Raw genomic sequence first — 6,982 nt, forward strand, 5'->3', positions numbered from 1 at the left:
CTTGTGTGTCTCATTGTGTGTAAAGATGGTCTTATGTCGTCTTGTGTGTGTCTCATTGTGTGTAAAGATGGTCTTATGTCGTCTTGTGTGTGTCTCATTGTGTGTAAAGATGGTCCTATGTCGTCTTGTGTGTGTCTCATTGTGTGTAAAGATGGTCTTATGTCGTCTTGTGTGTGTCTCATTGTGTGTAAAGATGGTCTTATGTCGTCTTGTGTGTGTCTCATTGTGTGTAAAGATGGTCTTATGTCGTCTTGTGTGTGTCTCATTGTGTGTAACGATGGTCTTATGTCGTCTTGTGTGTGTCTCATTGTGTGTAAAGATGGTCTTATGTCGTCTTGTGTGTGTCTCATTGTGTGTAAAGATGGTCTTATGTCGTCTTGTGTGTGTCTCATTGTGTGTAACGATGGTCTTATGTCGTCTTGTGTGTGTCTCATTGTGTGTAAAGATGGTCTTATGTCCTCTTGTGTGTGTCTCATTGTGTGTAAAGATGGTCTTATGTCGTCTTGTGTGTGTCTCATTGTGTGTAAAGATGGTCTTATGTCGTCTTGTGTGTGTCTCATTGTGTGTAAAGATGGTCTTATGTCGTCTTGTGTGTCTCATTGTGTGTAAAGATGGTCTTATGTCCTCTTGTGTGTGTCTCATTGTGTGTAAAGATGGTCTTATGTCGTCTTGTGTGTGTCTCATTGTGTGTAAAGATGGTCTTATGTCGTCTTGTGTGTGTCTCATTGTGTGTAAAGATGGTCTTATGTCGTCTTGTGTGTCTCATTGTGTGTAAAGATGGTCTTATGTCGTCTTGTGTGTGTCTCATTGTGTGTAAAGATGGTATTATGTCGTCTTGTGTGTCTCATTGTGTGTAAAGATGGTCTTATGTCGTCTTGTGTGTCTCATTGTGTGTAAAGATGGTCTTATGTCGTCTTGTGTGTCTCATTGTGTGTAAAGATGGTCTTATGTCGTCTTGTGTGTGTCTCATTGTGTGTAAAGATGGTCTTATGTCGCCTTGTGTGTCTCATTGTGTGTAAAGATGGTCTTATGTCGTCTTGTGTGTGTCTCATTGTGTGTAAAGATGGTCTTATGTCCTCTTGTGTGTGTCTCATTGTGTGTAAAGATGGTCTTATGTCGTCTTGTGTGTGTCTCATTGTGTGTAAAGATGGTCTTATGTCGTCTTGTGTGTGTCTCATTGTGTGTAACGATGGTCTTATGTCGCCTTGTGTGTCTCATTGTGTGTAAAGATGGTCTTATGTCGTCTTGTGTGTGTCTCATTGTGTGTAAAGATGGTCTTATGTCGTCTTGTGTGTGTCTCATTGTGTGTAAAGATGGTCTTATGTCGTCTTGTGTGTCTCATTGTGTGTAACGATGGTCTTATGTCCAGGTTCAGGACAGAAATAGTCTCTGTGAGGCACAGTCGCTCTCGTCTCTTGCTCTCACTTATGACCCTTTGTTTTTGAGTTTTGTGATTAAACTAAAAAGATCTAAAGGGTCATAATTCTCTCACAGACGAAGGAGGGAAAAGTGCTGATTACGCTCACTCTTCTGTGGATAATGTCTAAACAAGGACCAAACCAGGTCTAAACCAGGTCTAAACCAGGTCTAAACCAGGACTAAACCAGGTCTAAACCAGGTCTAAACCAGGACTAAACAAGGACCAAACAAGGACTAAACAAGGACCAAACCAGGTCTAAACCAGGTCTAAACAAGGACTAAACAAGGTCTAAACCAGGACTAAACAAGGACCAAACAAGGACTAAACAAGGACCAAACCAGGTCTAAACCAGGTCTAAACAAGGACCAAACCAGGTCTAAACAAGGACCAAACCAGGTCTAAACAAGGACCAAACTAGGTATAAACAAGGACCAAACCGGGATTAAACAAGGTCTAAACAAGGTCTAAACAAGGACAAAACCAGGTCTAAACAAGGACCAAACCAGGTCTAAACCAGGTCTAAACCAGGAATAAACAAGGTCTAAACCAGGACTAAACAAGGACCAAACAAGGTCTAAACAAGGACCAAACCAGGAATAAACAAGATCTAAACCAGGACTAAACAAGGACCAAACCAGGACTAAACAAGGACCAAACCAGGTCTTAACCAGGACTAAACAAGGTCTAAACCAGGACTAAACAAGGACCAAACAAGGTCTAAACAAGGACCAAACCAGGTCTAAACCAGGTCTAAACAAGGACCAAACCAGGTCTAAACAAGGACCAAACTGGGACCAAACAAGGACCAAACCAGGACTAAACAAGGACCAAACCGGGACCAAACAAGGACCAAACCAGGACTAAACAAGGACCAAACCAGGTCTTAACCAGGACTAAACAAGGTCTAAACCAGGACTAAACAAGGACCAAACCAGGACTAAACAAGGACCAAACCAGGTCTTAACCAGGACTAAACAAGGTCTAAACCAGGACTAAACAAGGACCAAACAAGGTCTAAACAAGGACCAAACCAGGTCTAAACCAGGTCTAAACAAGGACCAAACCAGGTCTAAACAAGGACCAAACTGGGACCAAACAAGGACCAAACCAGGACTAAACAAGGTCTAAACCAGGACTAAACAAGGACCAAACCAGAACTAAACAAGGACCAAACAAGGTCTAAACAAGGACCAAACCAGGTCCAAACAAGGACCAAACCAGGTATAAATAAGGACCAAACCAGGTCTAAACAAGTACCAAACCAGGTATAAACAAGGACCAAACCAGGTCTAAACAAGGACAAAACCGGGACTAAACAAGGACCAAACCAGGTCCAAACCAGGACTAAACAAGGTCCAAACCAGGACTAAACAAGGACCAAACCAGGACTAAACAAGGACCAAACCAGGTCTAAACAAGGTCTAAACAAGGTCTAAACCAGGACTAAACCAGGTCTAAACAAGGTCTAAACAAGGACCAAACCAGGTATAAACAAGGACCAAACCAGGTCTAAACAAGGACCAAACCAGGTCTAAACAAGGACAAAACCGGGACTAAACAAGGACCAAACCAGGTCCAAACCAGGACTAAACAAGGTCCAAACCAGGACTAAACAAGGACCAAACCAGGTCCAAACCAGGACTAAACAAGGTCCAAACCAGGACTAAACAAGGACCAAACCAGGACTAAACAAGGACCAAACCAGGTCTAAACAAGGTCTAAACAAGGTCTAAACCAGGTCTAAACCAGGTCTAAACAAGGACAAAACCGGGACTAAACAAGGACCAAACCAGGTCTAAACCAGGACTAAACAAGGACCAAACCAGGTCTAAACAAGGTCTAAACAAGGACCAAACCAGGTCTAAACAAGGACAAAACCGGGACTAAACAAGGACCAAACCAGGACTAAACAAGGACCAAACCAGGTCTAAACAAGGTCTAAACAAGGACCAAACCAGGTATAAACAAGGACAAAACCGGGACTAAACAAGGACCAAACCAGGACTAAACCAGGACTAAACAAGGTCTAAACCAGGACTAAACAAGGACCAAACCAGGACCAAACGGGGACTAAAGAAGGACCAAACCAGGACTAAACAATTATCATTTTTTCTATATTTTTCCATATTGTCTTGTCTTAGTTCTGATAAGCTCAAGATCAAGATTATGTGATATATTTTAGTATCAATACTTGGAGTATTTAGTTTCAGTTCGAACACATTAAGGTTCTTTTCTGTCCCAAATTTGCCTGAAACAAACTTCCAACAGGAATAAAACTGACCTTTGCCCTCCGTCGTTTCCTCGAACAACTCCAACGTTTAAAAATGGCTGTTCTCGACCTGATTCCAAAGTGTTGGTTCGACGACACTTTCCCACGTGCGTACGGGAGCGCGAGCGGCGGGAAATGTGCCTGTTTACTTCTGCGGGTTTAATTGGAATGACCTCTGAACCCCGAGCGTGCGTCACATGACTCACCTCTGCTCAGGCACGCTCCATTTACACTCAAAACGTCTCCAGCAATCCAACTGAAACGTCTCTAAATCCACAACGTCATCGTCATCAAGAAGACCTCACAGGAGGACCTCAGGAGGACCTCAGGAGGACCTCAGCAGGACCTCAGCAGGACCTCAGGAGGACTTCAGGAGGACCTCAGGAGGACCTCAGCAGGACCTCAGCAGGACCTCAGGAGGACTTCAGGAGGACCTCAGGAGGACCTCAGGAGGACTTCAGGAGGACCTCAGGAGGACCTCAGGAGGACCTCAGGAGGACCTCAGGAGGACTTCAGGAGGACCTCAGGAGGACCTCAGCAGGACCTCAGGAGGACTTCAGGAGGACCTCAGGAGGACTTCAGTGGGACCTCAGGAGGACTTCAGGAGGACCTCAGGAGGACATCAGGAGGACTTCAGGAGGACCTCAGGAGGACTTCAGGAGGACCTCAGGAGGACCTCAGGAGGACTTCAGGAGGACCTCAGGAGGACCTAAGGAAGACCTCAGGAAGACCTCAGGAGGACCTCAGGAGGACCTCAGCAGGACCTCAGGAAGACGTCAGGAGGACCTCAGGAGGACCAGGGCCATTCCTCAGTTTGTCCTGGTGCCGGAGCCGTTCTGAGTTCGAGGGCCGAGTTGGGGCGTCCGCTCGACAGTGTGGAAGGTTTTCTGCAGCTGTCGCCTTCACTAAAAATACTGAGCACTTCTCACAGCTGCCACCAGAGGAGCACAGGAGAAACTGGGCTAAACCAGGACTAAACCAGGACTAAACCAGGTCTAAACCAGGTCTAAACCAGGACTAAACCAGGACTAAACCAGGTCTAAACCAGGTCTAAACCAGGACTAAACCAGGTCTAAACCAGGACTAAACCAGGTCTAAACCAGGTCTAAACCAGGTCTAAACCAGGACTAAACCAGGACTAAACCAGGACTAAACCAGGTCTAAACCAGGTCTAAACCAGGACTAAACCAGGTCTAAACCAGGACTAAACCAGGTCTAAACCAGGACTAAACCAGGTCTAAACCAGGACTAAACCAGGACTAAACCAGGACTAAACCAGGTCTAAACCAGGTCTAAACCAGGTCTAAACCACGACTAAACCAGGACTAAACCAGGTCTAAACCAGGTCTAAACCAGGTCTAAACCAGGACTAAACCAGGACTAAACCAGGACTAAACCAGGACTAAACCAGGTCTAAACCAGGTCTAAACCAGGTCTAAACCAGGACTAAACCAGGTCTAAACCAGGTCTAAACCAGGTCTAAACCAGGACTAAACCAGGACTAAACCAGGACTAAACCAGGACTAAACCAGGACTAAACCAGGTCTAAACCAGGACTAAACCAGGACTAAACCAGGTCTAAACCAGGTCTAAACCAGGACTAAACCAGGACTAAACCAGGTCTAAACCAGGTCTAAACCAGGTCTAAACCAGGTCTAAACCAGGACTAAACCAGGACTAAACCAGGACTAAACCAGGTCTAAACCAGGTCTAAACCAGGTCTAAACCACGACTAAACCAGGACTAAACCAGGTCTAAACCAGGTCTAAACCAGGTCTAAACCAGGACTAAACCAGGACTAAACCAGGTCTAAACCAGGTCTAAACCAGGTCTAAACCAGGTCTAAACCAGGTCTAAACCAGGTCTAAACCAGGACTAAACCAGGACTAAACCAGGACTAAACCAGGTCTAAACCAGGTCTAAACCACGACTAAACCAGGACTAAACCAGGTCTAAACCAGGTCTAAACCAGGTCTAAACCAGGACTAAACCAGGACTAAACCAGGACTAAACCAGGACTAAACCAGGTCTAAACCAGGTCTAAACCAGGTCTAAACCAGGACTAAACCAGGACTAAACCAGGTCTAAACCAGGTCTAAACCAGGTCTAAACCAGGACTAAACCAGGACTAAACCAGGACTAAACCAGGACTAAACCAGGACTAAACCAGGTCTAAACCAGGACTAAACCAGGACTAAACCAGGTCTAAACCAGGTCTAAACCAGGACTAAACCAGGACTAAACCAGGTCTAAACCAGGTCTAAACCAGGTCTAAACCAGGTCTAAACCAGGACTAAACCAGGACTAAACCAGGACTAAACCAGGTCTAAACCAGGTCTAAACCAGGTCTAAACCACGACTAAACCAGGACTAAACCAGGTCTAAACCAGGTCTAAACCAGGTCTAAACCAGGACTAAACCAGGACTAAACCAGGACTAAACCAGGACTAAACCAGGTCTAAACCAGGTCTAAACCAGGTCTAAACCAGGTCTAAACCAGGACTAAACCAGGTCTAAACCAGGTCTAAACCAGGTCTAAACCAGGACTAAACCAGGACTAAACCAGGACTAAACCAGGACTAAACCAGGTCTAAACCAGGACTAAACCAGGACTAAACCAGGTCTAAACCAGGACTAAACCAGGTCTAAACAAGGTCTAAACCAGGACTAAACCAGGACAAAGCCAGGTCTAAACCAGGACTAAACCAGGACAAAACCAGGTCTAAACAAGGTCTAAACCAGGACTAAACCCGGACTAAACCAGGACAAAACCAGGTCTAAACCAGGTCTAAACCAGGACTAAACCAGGACTAAACCATGACTAAACCAGGTCTAAACAAGGTCTAGACCAGGACCAGAGGTGGCAGTACTTTGTCACATGTACTTGAGTAACTTTTGTCAATTTACTTTTGAGTAAACGTGAAATGATTTGAACATTTATGAGTCTGATTTAGTTTGTCTCATTTTCATGTTTTTGTCCTTCACGTTACAAAAACATAAACTCGTTATTTCTTGGACACGACTTTGAAGTGTTCAGGCTAAAGTCATTTGAGCTAATGCTAAATTCGGGGGCCGAAGGGTCCGGCCCCCGAAGGGTCCGGCCCCCGAAGGGCCCGGCCCCCGAAGGGCCCGGCCCCCAGGGGTCCGGCCCCCGAAGGGCCCGGGCCCCGAGGGTCCGGCCCCGAGGGTCCGGCCCCCGAAGGGCCCGGGCCCCGAGGGTCCGGCCCCCGAGGGTCCGGCCCCCGAGGGTCCGAGGCACACGGCGGTCAGCTGATGCACATGCACTCCCGTCT

At 46.0% G+C, this 6,982-nt stretch overlaps 1 protein-coding gene across 8 annotated transcripts in view; it reads right to left on the reverse strand.

Moving 5' to 3' along the window:
• Positions 1-4,553, reverse strand: part of obsl1b (obscurin like cytoskeletal adaptor 1b) — a 74,721-nt gene extending 70,168 nt beyond the window's left edge. For 4 of the 8 annotated variants that reach the window (XM_072445343.1, XM_072445342.1, XM_072445341.1 and 1 more), the window contains exon 1: positions 3,896-4,550. The gene's annotated coding sequence lies outside the window, so the exon portion shown is untranslated. Of the gene's footprint in view, positions 1-3,895 lie in introns of all 8 variants that reach the window. The other 4 variants (XM_072445337.1, XM_072445336.1, XM_072445335.1 and 1 more) reach the window with 2 other exon arrangements.
• Between the last annotated feature and the right edge of the window lie 2,429 nt (positions 4,554-6,982).

The sequence above is a fragment of the Eucyclogobius newberryi genome, unplaced genomic scaffold, assembly GCF_026437365.1.
Source record: "Eucyclogobius newberryi isolate DKJ021-1_F unplaced genomic scaffold, fEucNew1.0.hap1 SCAF_14, whole genome shotgun sequence".
Taxonomy (NCBI): Eukaryota; Metazoa; Chordata; class Actinopteri; order Gobiiformes; family Gobiidae; genus Eucyclogobius; species Eucyclogobius newberryi.